Source organism: Dermacentor silvarum, chromosome 2, assembly GCF_013339745.2.
Source record: "Dermacentor silvarum isolate Dsil-2018 chromosome 2, BIME_Dsil_1.4, whole genome shotgun sequence".
Classification (NCBI taxonomy): Eukaryota; Metazoa; Arthropoda; class Arachnida; order Ixodida; family Ixodidae; genus Dermacentor; species Dermacentor silvarum.
Window position 1 is genome coordinate 172,921,867 of NC_051155.1, and position 19,104 is coordinate 172,940,970.

General features: G+C 48.6%; 1 protein-coding gene and 1 long non-coding RNA gene across 12 annotated transcripts in view; both read left to right on the forward strand.

The window, feature by feature from the left end:
• The window catches only part of LOC119440557 (sterol regulatory element-binding protein cleavage-activating protein), a 134,213-nt gene that overhangs the window by 76,397 nt on the left and 38,712 nt on the right, over positions 1-19,104 (forward strand). The window lies entirely within an intron of this gene.
• LOC125943222 (uncharacterized) lies at positions 10,612-12,100 on the forward strand. The gene is made up of 2 exons (XR_007465659.1): positions 10,612-10,965; positions 11,967-12,100. It is a non-coding gene; the product is annotated as an uncharacterized LOC125943222 (long non-coding RNA).

Here is a 19,104-nt window from a genome sequence, read left to right on the forward strand (position 1 = left end):
CCGACTTCGGTTCGAGGGTTTAGCGGCTTCTGTTGCGTCGTTCAGCCTTGTCAGCAGTTTCTACAGTGCGATTTCGCGCTGTTCGCGAAGAAAAAACACGCTTCAGCAACGTGATTATGGTTGGCTGCTCGGCAATAGGGTGCGCGAACTCTTCGTGAAAGGGGAAAAAAATGTTTCGTTTCCGTGGAATGAAGGCGCACAAACGTAAATGGGCAGTTGCCGTCAAACAAGCGACCGTGAACGGCGAGCTGTGGGTACCGAACGTAGGAGCCAGAATATGTGAAGATCATTTCGACAGGAAAGGGTTTGGCGAATAACTTCGTCTACTAACGTTCTAGTACAAATACACCCTTTTTAACAATCAGTGAAATACACACAGGTGCACGCAGCAAGGATCCTCAGCACATTGATTATGTGCCGTCTTCATTCCGGTACAACGAAAAGGCAATTGAGGCTGCACGAAAGAGGGAGGAGATCGAGGTAACGTAAAAATAATTCGTGCACTTTTCAGATACTTAAATCAGTGATTTCTCTCTGCAGTTATACACGACATGCGTCTCTTGAGAAAAAACGGGAGACTGCGAAGGCACAGCAGCCGACGACATGGCGCGCGACAACCGCGCAGACAAAACAGCGGACGAAGCGATCGACTGCACCGTTTGTTATGGGAAGCGTTACAAACAGTCACTTATAGGTTGACTTACCACTTATTAAAAACTACTTCTTAAGTTAACGACGTTTATTTGCGCTCGACAAACGCTTGCGCTTGATAAACGTTATATACTATTTGACGCGACACAAACACCTTAGGGCATGAATGCCTGCCACCTAAATATACACGACTCTAATAAGGGCGCCAACATAAGTACGAAGAAGCGATAGCTCACACCTACGTTTTGGAACTGCCCAAGCGGTGCTTGCATCGTGGTTTTTCACCAAAGTTCCGCAGTATATAAAAGACAAAGCGCATGAGCATGGGCATGAAGTGACGTCGGCATAGACGGCGTCGTGGTCTCGAGCCGGAAGTTGTAGCAGAATACGCCGTACCCCACAACCCCTTGCAACAACCGAGATTATGTAGCACTCGCGACGGAGGAAGGGCAGGCCGGAAGCGCGCGGTCTTTCGCGCGGGAGGCACGGGGGGCGAGGCGACAGGAGATTAGGGGGTGCGTTCTGCTCGGTCGGCTGCTGCTCACAGCGCGCCGCCGTATCTCGAAAGCGATCTGCGATGTGGGCGAAGTGTGCGCCCGCGCGGGCCTCATCTTCAAAGCGAACTGCGATGGGGACAAAGTGCATGCGCCGGTAGCTTCGTATGCGCTGTGCTTTCGACGTTTAGCTCTGCGTTGAAGCCAGTGTTGCTAGGTCGATGAGGAGGCGTAGCCAAAAGCTAGAGAAGTTGTAGCCCAAATGTAGCCAAACAGAAAAAAAGTTCAAAATATTTCGTAGCCAAATATAGCCATTGATATTTGCAATGTTACTTGTGTATACATTTTCACATTCGACAACGGCAATCCTTTTTTGCACAACCCGTCGTAATAAAATGTCCGTGCCGCCATGACGGTCGGCTCTTTACATCAACAACAGCGACATCATGCTGGCACAGAACACTTTTTGGTTGGCCCCGGTAGCTCTTAAGTTCCAGTGAATCGCTGCAGAGGGCGAAATCAGTGCTTTTATTTTATGACAGATAGTACTAAGTTATTATTTTAGTTATTACAGTAATATTAACTACGAACTCAGCTTTTTAGCTGTCGTGAACGCAAAATAATGTTCAGCGTCATCGATCTCTCACGTTATCTCGGCCTACGGCATAGAAGTTCGGCTGTCCAGCGATCTGCGACGGCGACGTGCTCACGGCTTCTTTTTCATGAGCTAAAAGAAGTCTTTCCCGCTATGATATCTCGCGTTATTTGTCTCATCGTCCTATCTTGTTTTCCTCATTTTCTTGTTTTTGTCAATTAGCTTGGCCCGGATTAGCTGGGACACACACTACCTATGTAGTGTCAATATACATCAAACTGGGACGCCATCGCCAAGAACATGCGTTAAGAAAAGGGACGGTGTAAGCGGAGCTTTAAAAGATTACTGCGTAAGCCGGCACACTAGTGCAAGAAACGCGCAGTCGTTTTCGGCGACGAGCACGTCCCGAACCAACTCGCTCGAAATGGTAACAGCCGCGATGGCGTACAAAAAGCAATGGTAAACAACAAATTGATAACAGTGGTAATGCTGTGACAACCGGTTACTGTCAAAAAGCAAACCGTGTTGATGGCTAATAAAATTTTAGAATAGGGGCTCCTGAAGTTTAGGGCCCCAAAGAGCTTTGCCGGTGTTAGCGTTGGGGCATGCAGGAATGAAGGGTTTTGGAATAGGCGTTTTGCGTTTGCGGATAGCGTGTTGCGTTTGCAGCGTCACTACGGCGTCAAAGAAAAGCTGTCATAAATATTAAAATAAAATATACATTTTATGATAGGAAAAGTAATTTAGACTTTCGTGTTTTCACCTTTAATTACAATTTAGAAATTTTCTATTAGCAGCATGCAACTTGTTGCGCTTAGTTTTGAGTAACCAACTTTACGCACTTTCACCCAGCCATGTCAATCCGTGATAGGCCTACTAGCCATTAAATCGACAATTGAATTCGAAATCAGCGGCTTATAATGAATCAATCTTCATTACACATGTTAGTTGAGAGAAAGCGATAACCGCAATCACTTCTTCTAGCTTACGAACTTCGCGCATTACCACGAATCGAGCCCAGTTTTGTGCTAAATTAGAGCCGTCGCTTCGATGGGCGCCGCCATGTTTGTTGACGAAAGCTTTTGGGGCTCCCACTAAATCGATCAAATAGCGTGCCCGACGCAAAACCCAAACACACTTTCCGCCTTGCGCATGCGCAGTGGCTTCGACGCTATTTCTTGGGGCACAAATACGTTTGAGGCCCATATTCTAAAACTATAATAATTGCTGGGGTTTTACGTGCTAAATCAACGATATGATTGGGAGGCATGACGCAGCGGGGGACTCTGGATTAATTTTGACCACCTCAGGTTCTTTAACGTGCATCTAAGTACACGGGTGTTCCTGCATTTCGCCTTGATCGAAATACGACTGCCGTGGCCGGGAATCAAACCCGCGTCCTCGAGCCAGCAGCACGACACCTCACAAGTTAAGCTAACACTGTGGGTGAAGTTCATGTGACGTGGTGCACTGATGTCATCGTGGCAAACATGTTTCGATATTAGCAGAATGAGTATCTGCATCCATGACATTACGGGCAAACCATCTAGAAGTAAAAGCACCAGAACCCACCTTTGGCTCGGGGTCTTTCTGCCATTCTTTTTTATACGTTCTCGCATACTTGGCACACTTCCCCATGTTGGATTCTCCTCTCTCAGGAGGATCCGATCCAACCTATCGAAATGAATCTCGAATCTAAGCACCAAGAAAAATTCCTCTAGCAGGAAAAGGAAAATGGCAGTAAAGCTTCGCGCCAGAAACGTGGAAGTAGGTCGAAAGCTGTGCCCGGCGCCATACTTCATCCGGAAGACATGGCCATGAACACACTGGAGCGTGTCATCCACCCGTGCTTCCCTTTTTCATATCGGCGCCACGATCGCCCGACGGCCCCGTCCCTATGTTACTTCTCTCCCTTCCTGAACATAGCCATGTTTTCACAGTATACTGTGAAAAACCCACTACTCCCAGGTTCATTCCGATGCCCGGGGATCGGGTGCCGAACGGTCAAGCAGGGAATAAGTCTAGGTGCATCAAAGATCCAAGCCACCGGCTCAGACAACGGCGCAGAGAGGGAAGGCAGGAGGGGGGGGGGGGGTCATTTCACGCACGCACACACGCACAGCCACGCGGCCGGCTCAACCAGCTATAACACAGCCTTCGAGATTTGCTTCTACCCTATCAGAGTCACCTCTGGAGCGTGGATTAGGGCGCCACTTATAGCCCAAACACAGCCAAGTCGCAGATTTTCAGTAGCCCAAATATAGCCACATAGCCAACTCGTCCAAGTCGACGCCAAAAAACTTTTCCCGTAGCCCAATTTGGCTATATATATAGCCAAACCTGGCAACACTGGTTGAAGCGAGACGAGAGACAGCGCGAAGGTCAATTTGCCCGCGACTGCTGGCGCGCTTTCTCACTCCGGCGTTTTCACAGCGAGTTTCCGCGGTCATCGAGCGATTTGTGCTCATGTTTACCTGTGCGCGCGTGACACCGTGCTTGTTTATTTAGTTAGTAAGCGAATGTTTACATCTTTAAACGGCCCAGTAAATTACTAGCATTGCTTCGTATAGCTATCTACTAATTCGCTATCGCAATCGGTGCTTCGCCTTTCGGGCGAGAGCTGCGACATTTTTTTTCCTGAGGCAACGTGCCGCGCGTCGCCGAAAGTGCCATCTCGTTGAGCAAACTGCAGCGCGAAAAGGGTCTATGGGCTTGGATCGGCCTGGATTTATTGTCCTCACCCTTTGTAACAGGCGGGCATCGCCGTGAAAAAAAAAATGCGATGTCCTGGCCTTGTAGGTAATAAATATTAGGTACACCCTTGCAATTTTTAATATCACGCGAGCGTCGACCGCGTAGCATGTCAGTAGCCTTGTAGCGGTGAGGAGCGGCGGGATCAGCGTCAGTACGCGCGGGCGTGCAAAGCGACTTCCAGTTCGAATGTATTATACTGCAACGTTTACTTCAGGAGTGCCCATCGCCGCTACAAGGCCGCTGACACGCGGTGCGCTCGACCACGGCCGCTGGATTAAAAAAAAAAAAAAAAAAAAAAAGCTTTTTTGTTTTTTCGTATCCAGCGGCCGTGGTCGAGCGCACCGCGTGTCAGCGACCTTGTAGTGGCGATGGGCACAGCCGACCGGATTAAAAAAAAAACTTTTTTTTTTTTATCCAGCGGCCGTGGCTCGACGCTCGCGCGATATTATTAAAAACTTGCAAGAGTGTACATGCACACAGAAGCACAGTCACACATACATTTACACACACTATCAATGTCAATATCAGGCACACGCCAAGTTTGGCCGTTAATGCGCGCGCACTGTGGACCACCACTCATTAATCCGCCACCGTCCGATGGAACAGGGGGAAGCCAAGCGATGGATGGATGGATGGATGGATGAGGCTGAACCCTTTAAATCGGGCGGTGGCATACGCCACCTAGCCATGACTATTAACATAATTTGTACTTTGTGGTGGGTGAAATTTCACCCCTGCCTTAATTTTATCCACCAATCAGATAACCTCTGTTTGGTTATTTCTACCCGCTTAAAGTCTATTTTGCCTTCACTGTCCCTAAACCCCAATGCTTTGAAAAAATCAGCCCCGCTGCCTTGCACTGTAGGGTTAAGCCCCTTACAGAAAAGTATGAGGTGTTCAGCCGTTTCCTCTTCTTCTCCACACGCACAGCACAACGTGTCTATACCTTGGTACTTGACTCGGTACATCTTAGTCCGCAATACTCCCGTCCTGGCTTCAAACAAGAAAGAGCTTCCCCTAGAATTATCGTAGATATTTTCTTTGGCAATTTCTTGCTTGAAAGTTCGGTATGTGCCCAGTGCTGATTTCGTCTGCATCCCTGTTTTCCACAGACCCCTCTCTGTTTCCTTAACCTTTTTCTTAACCGCTGTTTCCTGGTTTGCACCCCTCCTGCAGTCCAAATATTTGATTGACAGTTTTCTGGTCAGCTTCCTCCATTTTGTATCAACATTCCTCATGTACAAATAACTGAAAACTCTCCTTGCCCACCGCTTTTCTGCCATCTCTCTCAATCGCTCCTCAAGTTCTATCTTGCTGCTGGCTTCCCTGCCCTCGAATGACGTCCATCCCATGTCACCCTGTACCCCCTGATTTGGTGTATTTCCGTGTGCTCCCAGAGCCAGTCTACCTACCCCTCGCTGCTTAACTTCCAACCTTGCTCGAACCTCTGATCTCATGCACAGGACCGCATTGCCGATAAGTGGTTCTTGAGGGAAAGGGAAAGGTTGGCGCTATCTTCTGCAGCCCTTGAGGGAGCACGGCTCAGCGCCACATTGCCGAAAGTCAAACTAGGGACCATCACCCCTTTCCAAATCCCTCTCACCACTTCGTACCTATTGTAATTCCACAGTGCCCTATTTTTCATCACAGCTGCATTTCTGCTACCTTTAGCCGTCACATATTTTTCATGTTCCGTTAGGTACTCAGCCCCATTGTTTATCCACACTCCAAGATATTTGTACTTATCCACCACCTCCAGCGTAACCTCCTGTATCCTATGCTCGCTGCCCTGATTATCATTAAAAGTCATGACTGCCGATTTTTCTTTACTAAACTTCAAACCTAAGCTATCTCCCTCTTTACCACAGATGTCCATTAATCTCTGCAAGTCTTCCTTGCTGTCAGCCATAAGTACAATGTCATCCGCATACATCAGTCCTGGTAATCACTGTTTAATCCATTCTCCCTGCTTGGAATAGGAAAGGTTGAAGCCAAGTCAGCTCCTCTCTAATTTTTTCTCTAATCCTTGTAAATACAGCATGAACAACAGAGGTGACAGAGGGCACCCCTGCCTAAGCCCCTGCTGTATCTCTATAGGCCCAGATACCTTGTTTTCCCATTTTATAAGCACCCTGTTACTTTTATAGATATCTTTTAAAAGATTTCTTACTCCATCTTCCACCTCTAGAGTGCCCAGTATGTCCCACAAATCCTTTTGGATTACACTGTCATAGGCTCCCTTGATATCCAGAAAGGCAAGCCATAGGGGCCTGTGTTCCTTTTCTGCTATTTCAATACACTGTGTCAATGAGAACAGATTATCTTCTAACCTTCTTTGTTTTCGGAACCCATTTTGTAGTTCCCCCAGCACCTCCTCGCTCTCCACCCATCTGCAGTCTGTCCTTTATAATCTGCATCACCACCCTGTAAACCACTGACGTCACTGTTATGGGACGGTAGTTGTTTATGTCGGCTTTGTCCCCCTTTCCCTTATATATCATGCTCATCCTGCTCAGTCTCCACCCGTCAGGGGCTTTACCGTCCATTATCATTTTGCTCACTGCCTCTCTTAATGCTTTCTTAGATTTTGGGCCCAATGTCTTTTAGCGTCCTCGATCACCTTGCCCCGGGGTTGCCCCGAAACCAGAATGGTGCGCTGTGCACCGCGGTGGTGGCGCACTGCGGAGGGTCAACGTCGAGGACAAAACTGCACCGCGTGCAGATGCTTGCATGAAGCGCTACTTTGCCCCTGGCGCGCAAAACGTGCGCAAAACGCGCGCGCGCATGTTTTATTGTTTGCAGGTGCAGAGGATACGCGGCAAGCACTCGAACCTTGTCAAACTGCGTGCTCCGACATACCTGGTTACAAGTACACACCAATGGATTTTGTAGTTAATAACAAGACACATAATGTGGCGATGTCGGTGGATGAAATGAACGATTTTATGGCGAGTAAATATTCGTTTTTAGCAACGCACGCGCGGGCAGTCGAGCGTATTGTCAACACAGCGCGGTGCGCTTCTGCGGCCAGCTTCCAGCAAGTTCTAGTAGCACAAAGATGGTGAGCCAAATAATCTCCCTACTCCGGTGTCGTCGAGGCGCCTGACGGGTCGTTCAACGAAGCTGTCCACTTTCGGCCGCTCTTCACCACATTGGTTTTGGACGAGGTCGATCAGCATGACGTCTTCGCTGTCAGACGAACTGAAAAAAGCTCATCGATTGCGGCAACTAGCAGCGCTTCCTTTCTCATTGCCGACATCTCGACTAGTTAACTCCATCAACTCCGTGCAACCGCAGCTATCGGGCCGGAGCGTGCGCGGTTCCGCAGTCGGCGGTGCGCGCGCGTCCCGCAGTGCTTGCTGGGATTGCACCCCGGCGCACCGCCGATTTTCTCGGTGCGAGACGGGGCAACGGAAAACCGCTCCAACCGGGTGCGCTTCCGGTGATCGAGGATGGTCGGTGCGCACCGGTGCGGTTGATCGAGGATGAAAGTGCGCACCAAGGCGCCCCGGTGCGCACCGGTGCGGGTGATCGAGGACGCTATTTATCAACATAATTGGGATGCCATTATGTTGAGCGCCTGCGGTAGCGTGGTGCCATCTAGAGGCGCCGTGCATGATCCAAGTACGGTAGCTTATGGCCTCCGAGATGGCGGGCGCGCGGCGGGTTTTTTTTTATTGCGATAACAATTATATGGACACTTCAGCCAGATTTCTGCCGTCGTCGTCGCCGTGAGGTTCCCTATAGATAAAATCTTCGCCGCGCGCCGTATGCCCGAACGGAAGCGTGCGGGGACGCGCGCTATCACGGAGAGCCAACGCACTCAATCACCCACGCGCAAGCAAGGAAGCGGGAAGCCAGCGCCGAAGGGAGCGCGGAGGGGGCATTTCTACTCTGCCAACAACCGCGCACAGTCTCTTAACTCCACACGGCTCTGACAATTCTGCGCCGTGCATTCGCCGCTCAGTTTGCGTTGAAGCGATGGACCGCACGTACCTTCGCCCGCTGCGCGGCGTATATTGCGCTCGCTGCCAGCGTTTTGACAGTCGTTGTCTGCAGTCATTCAGTGTGATCTATTCATGTTTGTTTGTGCGCGCTCACACCACGCTTGTTCATTCAGTTAGTAATAGTCGGGCCACATTTTCCAACGCACGCTACACATGCAATGCTGCCCAGATCGGCAGTGCAGCACTACAGGTGTGTCCCATCGCACGCGCGCTGCCCACGGGAAGCGCTTCTCATCAACACCACCGTTTCACACGCGCCTTCTCGTGGTCATCGAGTCTCTCTTCATGTCGGTCTACTTACGCCGCAGCACACCTGCTTACTTAATCAGCTCATGTTTACTACAATTCATATTGCTACCAAGGCCGCTCACCTTACTTCGTATGACATTGCTGTATTGCTATCGCATTCATTGCTTCGCCCTTAGGGCGAAACTGTGACATTTTTTTTTTCCCGGCCGTCCCAATCGCACGGAGAGAGCGTATTTCCCGAGGTGGGCGTGGCGCGCTCTTTTCTCCGCACCGCGGCGCACTTACTTGGGATCGGATTTAGGATCGGAAAAGCTGCCGCGCTGTTGGCGCAGCTTGCGTGTGGCGAGGAAAAAATGGTTTTGCGCTTTTATTAACCTCGCGCTGAGTTGGAAATGTCTGGTCAAGGTGTACGAGAGGCCAAGTCAATGCCGGGGCCTATCGATTCTCAAATGGGCTTTTTTTTTTTTTTTGCTGTAGATTTGCGCCGCCTATATTAGATCACTTAGAAAAGCGATGCCTCTGCAAGAGATCCGCATGTGCTAGAAACTTACTATACTTCGAAATTTGCGGGTTGTATAGTATGGCGGCGCTAGCGAAGTAGAAGAAGAAAAGAACGATGATGAGGCTGGGCGTGATGACGCCCAGGGCTCGCGCTCGCCCTGCCGCTAAAGACCGATCAGTCGTTGCCGGGCCTTCGTAAATTAAACGCGTTTTTCTTGTCGCCTATGTGTTCTCTGAGGGCTTCGGCCGACCACTGGCCCCGAGCCCACAATAGATATGTTGTAAGCTAGATTTGAGCTCTCCTCGCGATGTCGCCATCAAGTGTGGCGCGAAAGCCGCGCTCGCATAGCGCACAATGCTTCGCCCACGAGGCTTCCCCAGTTTCCAACTACCTCCCGTCGCGCTGCAGAGACAGGGAGGAGGTTGCAGGCGGTCGCCATACGTCTAGACTGAAAGTCGCCGGTTCTGCGACGACCACGGACTGGTTACAGGCACGTTTTGTTCATTTATGATCGATTGATTGATGTGGATGCAGTCGAGAGCACAGTAAATGAACACGATACTGATATTGCCATTGTGCTACCAAAACGTAAGCAAAATCCGAATGACGAAAAAGGAGGCGATGACAACACAGGCACTTTCACTGTCAACGACGTGTGGAGTAAATGTAGGTCGGCTAATCGAAGCCTTCAACTATATTCCGGCAAAATTATCTTACTTCAGTGACATCGCCAGGGCACTCAGTTATCTAGAGCGTAACCGTGCTTCGGTTGACCAACTCATAAATATCCGTACGCGATCAAATAGTAAAACGATGTGTCACGATAGAAGGGCAATATGATTCAACGACGAAAATTAGCCCAGTTTTCACCCATACACGTCTCCAGAAAGGAAGAATGCTAGAACGCCCCTGTATATTTCTCAAATCAAGGTATTTCGCGCCGAGACAAAACGGTAATGAAAAAAAAGTACCATTACCACAGACGAATTGATACCTCCTTACAATAATTTATATCAGGAAAATTCAGCAGTTGCCGTGCTTTTTTATGTAAATTGGACCAAAATAAATGCAGTAACAGAAAAAAAATACTTGCCTTCAGTGCATCCAGAAGATCCTGGCGACAATGCTTGGTCGTACGCAGAAAAAAAAAAGAAAGAAAAAACCCTGCGCACGCTGTAATCCCGCGCGCTCTGCTTTCTGTCGCGGTCTCCACTGCCACCGGATGGATGGATGGATGAGGCTGAACCCATAGAGAAAGAAATTCAACAAGAGGGGACACTCGGCAAAAACTGGCAACAGGAAACACGTCACCCTACGTCACGCTATACTTTTGACACCGAACGTTAGCTGCCGCGAGCATAGAAAAAAAAGAAAGTGAACTTAAGTTAACAGGCTTTTATTTATTTTTTTAATTCTTTCCCGCGAAAACTAAAACGTTTTGCGTATAAATGAACTTAAGCTTTGCGACTTATTTTCCTTGCCTTACCTAGCCACAGGTCAGTGACGCGCCAGATACATGCGTCATCCGCCAGACACTCCCCCGAAGCCAGCGAGGATGGCTGCGCGCGCGTTTGAGCGCTCGCGCGCGGCGACCCGTCTGTCTCCTTCTTTTTTTCTTTTTTAAATGTAACCTGGTTTATTGGGCTCTCGGCGTATTCTTGCGTTCCTTCTGCACTGGGACAAGACACCACTGCACTATTGGACTACGGCAAGGTGAGAAATCTTGTTTCACAGTCTACGACGCAATTAGGCTTACGGCACGGGACCGAGACTTAAGACGCAGTTAGCGAAAAACAGCTCGGCCATCCTGGCGCAGTTAATTTGAGTTAATGAATCGTGCTGAGACATGTTTCCGACGCTTCCTATGGGACTATTGTAACTTATTTCGGTTTTTGAGCCACACTGGCCGCACAGGGCGCCGTGTCGCAGTTAGCGAGAACTCAGCCGTGGTGTGTAGTCTAGTTCATCTTGCTAGGAGAAGGTTGTGCCGCTTTCTCTGACGCCACACGTTACTGAAAAGTAATTTCGTTACTTTCTGGGGTACTTTTGAGGCACGCTGGCCGCACAGCGCGCTGTGACGCAGTTAGCGATAAGCAGCTCAGCCGTGGTGATAAAGTTTGGCGTGTAATGAATCTTAGAGGGACAAGTCTGTGACGTTTTTTGTGGCTCCGCAACAACATATACCTTCTTTCGGTATTCACGCCTGTTGAAAACGCGATGGCCGATTGCCAAGAGATAACATGGGGTGTTCTGCTGGCGCCGGCAGAACGCGCGAACGACGAACATATCAGAAACTTGTAATTCGAAAATTACGTCTTCTAAAGGACTGAAAAAAGGCGTTGCACCCACGAATTTGTCTTGAGAGCCTGTTGCGTCCGTCTCTATGTATGTAGCGTACCGTCGCGTCGCCCGAGGCCAAGTTGGGGAAACGCGAAGTCGCTCGTGTATTTGTGCTGCCAAAGTGCAGGAAATAATTCCCGGAAATGGGCGAACGCTTGGAAATCAGATGTTTTCATATATGTTTGGCATGAGTCGGGTATTTTCTACGCCATGTATGTAAAAGCGAATTGCTTTTTGTAAGGCCGCCCATTCACCGCTTTCGCACGTTTCGCCTCGCAGTATTCCTATGTCTAAATACCAAAATGACTCATGCTTGTAACATGCTGTTACTTGCTTGCAAATGTAACATGCTTGTAATTTACTTTATTTTTCAGCTGGTGCCGTCCGGTGGAGCTTCATACAGGAACTACTGCCTTATCTGCTGGTGTCACAACGTTGGATGAACGCACAAAAAGCGCGGAACGAGCTTTTATATAGAGCAAAATAAATATTTCCTCATTGCACAAAAGGTCTTGCGTCTACTTTGTGAAATTGCACGTGGCACAGATTCGATGGGACTTTACGAGATCGTTCGCAATCATTTTTACTAAATAATAAACCTATTCTGCACGAAGAGAAAAAAAAAAGGGAGGGGTGGGGGGCGCAGCCGGCGTGCTAGCTTGCGTTCAAAATGCGCGCGCTCAAAACCGAAACCGGAAGTGATCGACACCGACCGCTTGGCACGCTGCAGTCAATTCGGCCGCTGGGCCCTACGGGAGTGTCCCCTCTTGTTGAATTCCTTTCTCTATGCTGAACCCTTTAAACCGGGCGGTGGCATACGCCACCTAGCCATGACTATTAACATATTTTGTACTTTGTGGTGGGTGAAATTTCACCCCTGCCTTGATTTTATCCACCAATCAGATAACCTCTGTTTGGTTATTTCTACCCGCTTAAAGTCTATTTTGCCTTCACTGTCCCTAAACCCCAATGCTTTGAAAAAATCAGCCCCGTTGCCTTGCACTGTAGGGTTAAGCCCTTTACAGAAAAGTATGAGGTGTTCAGCCATTCCTCTTCTCCACACGCACAGCACAACGTGTCTATACCTTGGTACTTGACTCGGTACATCTAAGGCTCTATTCTGGACATTCCGCCATTTTCTTCGAAGCGTGACGTACGCGCGACGCTTACACAATGGCGCCGATAGCCCCGATTTGCTTTCGTAACGTGACGCAAATTTGACGTTTCGCCTAAGAAACTGTAATGTAGGCATTGAACATAGCGTGGCTGATAAAGCAAAACAGTTTTCCTCCCCAGTAAAAATAAAGCCGCTAGCTCAAAGCGTACGATTATTCCATCAAAATCGTTTCTCGCTTCCGTCGTCTGCATACGCGCAGGCTGTCGTCTGCTTCATTAGATAGGATGCATGTCCTCGTGAAACTGAATGAGTCATCGTATATTGGCGCCCACGCGCTTGGTTTCTACCTTGAGACAACACACGCGACCTACCAGTGATGATCAGCGCACGCTCTAGGCCGCGTTATCGCTATCTGGTGAAACGCAAGTGACTCAGCCCGACTCGTCTGGCCGAGAAGCGGCCGAATATCATCGATAGCGTTGCGCGCGCCACAGGTATCCGCTTGCGCGACGCAAGCACCGGCACTGCCATCTCTTGTTCACTTCGCTGCTTACTGGCACCGCGGGAGGAAACTTCAAGACGCCGCCTTGCGTATATTTATTCTTATAAATTAACAATTCGCCGTTGTCATAACCTTTGATGACGCGAAAAGACATTAATATTGATTACAATACAAACGCAGTAGCGAAAAGTGCAAAAAGTCGCAAGAAGTTTGCTAGTTTCAACCAATATTATTTCAAATAAACGTGTTTTTAATAGAAATGATTGTTCAAAACACAAATGCCAACACCACCCGGAGCGATGCAAATGCTATGAGCACGCGTTGTGAACAAAAAATTTTCATGGCCCCAAATGACAGGGAAAATGCGGCGATACGCATGCCTCACGACTGACACTGCATATGGCCGCTCATTACCATAATTCGCGCGGCTCGTCGCACCACAAATTATGGCGGAAAATATCTGCAATGGCGGCCCAGCGCACGTCACGCAACGTCAAATTGACGTTTACGAAACAGCCCTTCCTGTGACGCTCTTCACAGGATATTCCTTCAGCCAATCAGCAAGCTGACATGCCGGCTATCTCGGGACGCCACCACATATTCGCGAAATTGCAGATGCATTGCACGAGCTTCTGCACGCTACCGTCCACTTTCTTTTTAAGCGCTAAAGTCGCAATAGAGGTGCCAAGGACCACAAAAAAGTATTAGTCGATAAAGTTTGCAGCTCCACGTCACGTTTCATCATTCTGACGAAAACGCAAAATTGCATTTAGCAAAACTTCCGTTTCCCGGCACAAATTTCAAAACACGTGACCTCCGGACAGCCAATGAGACAGCCAAGATGGCGGATAATGGCGGCCGTGCAGCCGCCATGCGTGTCCAGAATAGAGCCCCAGAATAGAGCCCCTAGTCCGCAATACTCCCGTCCTGGCTTCAAACAACAAAGAGCTTCCCCTAGAATTATCGTAGATATTTTCTTTGGCAATTTCTTGCTTGAAAGTTCGGTATGCCCTCACCGGAATCCCAAGTGAGTGCGCCATCTCGCGGTAGCCGGGCGCGCGACGCGATGTTCGTATTTTTGCTGGGGAGCGCGGCGATTGGGACGGCCGGAGAGAAACGCGCTCGCGCCGCCATCACGGAGGCCATGGGTAGCTAGAAGGGGGAGGTGAGAGCCAACGTCACACGGGCACTCGAAAGTCTTTTGAGCAAAAAGACTTCTCCCGAAAAAAGTTTCACCCGCAGAAACACGACAGGGAGCGATCTCTTTTTCAGAAGCGGTCTTTTCTGGAATAGGAGTTCGCCGATCTCCTTTACGGCCGAAAAGGAGTAGCCTCGAAACCAGTGGGCACGAGCAATTATCATATATTAAACAAAATAATCGAATGCGTAATTTTCTGTCACCTAGGCTTATCATAAAAAATAATGTTATGTCTCGCACAAGGTGTAGTAAACCCAGTAATGCTCATTTTCTTCTGTACTCTCGTAAGCAGGTCGAACGGGCCGGGGATGTCACGTGATGACGCTCTTTAAACCTTCTAGTAACGTTGCTTTAAACTACATGTTAAACTACTATAATACATCATTATATTAACGTTTATTATGTTACATTTATTTGAAAAACGTGTAAAAAATAAGTTTTTGCTTTATATTTTGAGATAAATAAGTTTTTTTGGCCTATATTGTTTGGAACGCTAGCGCCACGCTTTCGGTAGTGTGTCCAGAAGGAAATACTAAAAGGAGATCGTCGGCGCCGTGTGTCTGCTGCGCAACACCTCTTCATTCAAGTCTTTCAGCTTGGTAAAATACCGCTTGTGTAAAAGAGTCTTTGCGTGCTCGTGTGACAGAGGTATAAAAGTTTCTATAAACGTTGGCGAGAGCAACGGCGGCGGCGGAGTAGCGGTGGCTAGAATAACCACTGCAGCGGAGTGTTGCAAGCATGGAGAAAGTAAAAAAACTTTTACCTCCATGGTTGCAAGCAATCATGACAGCAGCGGCGGCGCTGCAGTCGCCAGCAAGACCGCTCCCCGGGCGCGGAGGCACGGCGGTTGGTGCCGCAGGTTTCGAAGCGGGCGTTTCTGTTCGCAATTAGCGGTCGCATATTTGACATAACTAGCGTTAAGCTAATGCATACCGTACCCTGTTAGTAGAGGAGACAATAAATGACTAGCAGCTATCCTCTGATGAGTGGTCAAGTGTTAAAGATGCATTCGCTTCAGGCACGTCACGGCCGGCACGAACATTTTTTATTGCGATAGCAATTATATGGACACTCCAAAGCAGATTTCTGCCGTCGGCGTCGCCGTTGCCGTCGCCGTGAGGTTCCGTATGACGTCAATGGAGATGAAATCGTCGCCGCGCGCCGCCGAACGCTGTATGTGCGAGTAAAAGGGCGCGAGGGACGCGCGCTTTCACGGGGAGTGAACGCACGGCGGAGAACAAACGCGCGTTCTGTGCCGTGCTCCCTTAAGGGCTGCAGAAGTAGGCGTCTCTTTCCTCCTTTACAATCACCATATATGTAGAGCAAACGCGCCTTCTTCTGACGCACGAAAGGCCGTGGGGGGGGGGGGGGGGAGGCGACGTTTAGCTGCGGCACCAAGTGCCTATTTATATCAGAGGCTCCGGCAACAGTCACCAACGCCGCACGCATTTTGTGCGAACGCGGGCAAAACGCCGACGGCGTCGACAACAGTACTGTGTGTTGCCGGTGCTGCTGCATGTCCAAGTTTGTACAGCGGATAAAACTACTATCCTTACTCCGTATAGCTCTTTACTAAGTTGCTATCGCAATTGATGCTTCGCCTTTCGGGTGAAACTGCGACAACTTTTTTGTTGGTCTCGGTCGCACGCGTTCTACGTGCTTCCCCGAATCGTCGGGAGTGAACAAAAATTATTTCAGCTAATGCGAAGAATATTATGCTAGTGGTGTGGGTAAAGAGAGCTGCACCGATTTCTAGGCTCGCAGCGAAGAGCTTCTTAGGTCATATTACTGCGACGCACTGCATCCTGCTCGTCAAATCGGTTACTACCAATATATGATGCTTTAGAAATCATTCCACATAGGAGTTGAGTAAGCAAGCTTAATTTAGTCGCCAATGCGATGAACTACAATGGTGGTGACCATGAAGAATACTCAAAAGGACGACAGACAGCACTTGATTATATGATTCAATATATGGGGTGTCCCAACTAACATGCAACAATATTTTAAAATATGCAAATGCCCCGTAGCTGGACAGAACCAAGGCAATGTTGTTTGCCGTCGCTTGTAGATACTCAGATTATTTTTTTGTATTCCACCTAACTACATAACTAATCTGAATTAATTAATCAACTTCTCAATTATTATAACTAAATTAAAAGTGTCTATGAGAAAATTGTAGAGCAACTTGAAAAACTACATATACAGCTTTCTGTTGCTCAATGCGTGCTGCATAAAAGTGTTTTTCCGAGCGAGATCAAAGCCCGCGAATACACGAAAATTGGCGCGCGACTGCATGGCCGCTCGAGGCACTTTGCGTGTATTCGCTGGCTTCTTTCACCCTCGGAAAAACACTTTTATGCAGCACGTATTGAGCAAAAGAAAGCTGTATCGGTAGTTTTTCAAGCTGTTCTACAATTTTTTCATGGACACTTTTAATCTAATTATCATATTTGAGAAGATGATTAATTATTTAAGACTAATTATGCAATTAGGCGGAATGCAAAAAGTAATCTGAGAATTTAGAAGCGACGGCAAACATTGCCTTGGTTCTATTCAGCTATACGGGGCATTTGCATATTTTTAAAATCTTGTTGCATGATAGTTGGGACACCCTGTATATGATTCAACAGGGGTTCGATTCGTTCGAAGTGCAGCTCGCAGATCTTCTCCTGTCTAAGGCCTTGTCTGCACGGGGCATGGCCCGCTGCCACGCTTTAAGTGCCTCATCATCATCAGGAACCGAGAAGAGGGATGGTTTTTCTGCTTTTTCTAGCCTGTTGTGCAGCCCGGGGCAACAAAGGGGTCACTGAAGTCTGCAGGTCTTTTTCAGTGTCAAAAAAGTGTGCAAAGCAATCTGTAGCGAGTTGAACATACAGCAACATATTGATTCTCTAGACATAGCTAGGCTATCCATATCAGAAATATTGTTAGTTGGCGATATCTTTCTCTTTCAAAATATCATAAATTTTGTCCTGTGTACACATTGAAATACAATGTGTCTGTGCATGGTGTTCACACTGGAAATTAAAATAACATGTTGAAGTGAAAAAATACGGATGAGGGAGCCGCCGTTTTGCTGCTTCTAATGCGCTTGTTTTCCTATTGCCAGAATTTTCAGAAATAAAGCGAAAGTACGAGTAAAAGCCGTGCACGTCCGCGTCAACAATGATGCAGTTAGCTTTTAGCCACAATAACATTCTAACGAAAAATGTAGAGGCAACTAAAAAAAAAAAAAAAAAAACCATAGACGGTTGGGGTAACAGGACTCTGGTACTGACATTTTAGGAGCCGGGGGGGCTCGAGACCCCCCCCTGTAGTCGGCGCCTATGGCAGAGGTGATCATTTAGAAAGCTTGTAGTTTTCTCCCTAAAACGCTGCCTCCCGCAGTACCCGCATGGCCCATGAGCGAGTTTACACTGCAGTATCGAAGAGACCGTCCCTTTCTGCCCGTTCGGCATAAGAGGCATACATAGCACGAGACATGTTAGCATAACAATCTATACAGATGCAGCCATCAATACACAGCTGCATTTTGGTCAAAGAAGCGCCGGCGCGAGTCCGTCACAACGTGAGATTGGCAGCTTTGAAGGACGGTGACAACCGATATTGTCACCACCCCGTGTTGCCACTTATTGTGCGCGCACCGTACGGTGAGAAGAGTGGTTGATTCCAAATCGCTATGGCTACAACTGGAATAGTTTTCTCTGCCCTAATTACTTACCATTTAGCTCAGGTCCGCTGGTAGTGCGTGCACGAACTCGTCAGCTGCGTTAGGCCTAACCTCCGCTGAACGAGTATGACACTGCAGCTCAAGATCGATGTGGCCGACTGACGTCCAAACATGTTTCGACTCATTTTAAGAGGGATTAAATGTCTATACAAGCGAACTTCCCGGCAGTCGCGTTGTCGTTGCGATGTTGTTGCTCAAGGGCCGATCGCACGAAGACCAGCCAGACAACGGTCCGCAGAGGGATTTTGTCGGCGTCGTCGGCACAAAAGCCTGTCACATTATACGACGACCTGGTGGCGCCGGTCGCGACGGCGTCGTCATAGGTCTATGAAAAGATTCCTCTCAGCAACATGACCTGCCGACTAGCCGGCCGATCGTTAATGGCGTCGCCGTCTTGTCGGCTCGATGTGACCGGGCCTGCAACTCAAAAGGCGCCTGAGCGCAGACGGCCTGACTTGAAAACTTAAGAGGGCGCTCCATGAACGATAGTTTTGATGACCTTCAATTATAAGGTGGCAATTGAGAAGGCGGCTCACAATATCTGCTCACTGAAGCGGCTCGGATGATCGACATATATTCGTGATAAGCAGAGGTTTCGAGTGCGAAGTAAAGCGTCCCTTCGCGCACCTCGGAGAGATGTATACCTCCAGAGACAGGCGAACGATATGTTGAAATCCAGACAACACTGAAGGTCAGTGGCACGTCGTTGTGTAATGAAAATGAATTGAATTCTGGAATTTTACGTGCCGAAACCACAATTTGATTATGAGGCACGTGGGGGATCCGGATAAATTTGACCACCAGGGGATCTTTAACGTGCCCTCAATGCACGGGACACGGGCGTTTTTGCATTTTGCCCCCATCGAAACAGGGCCGCCGCGGCCGGGATTTGATCCCGGTACCTCGTGCTTAGCAGCGCAGCACCATAGCCACCACGGCAAGTTGTAATGAAGTAGACACTG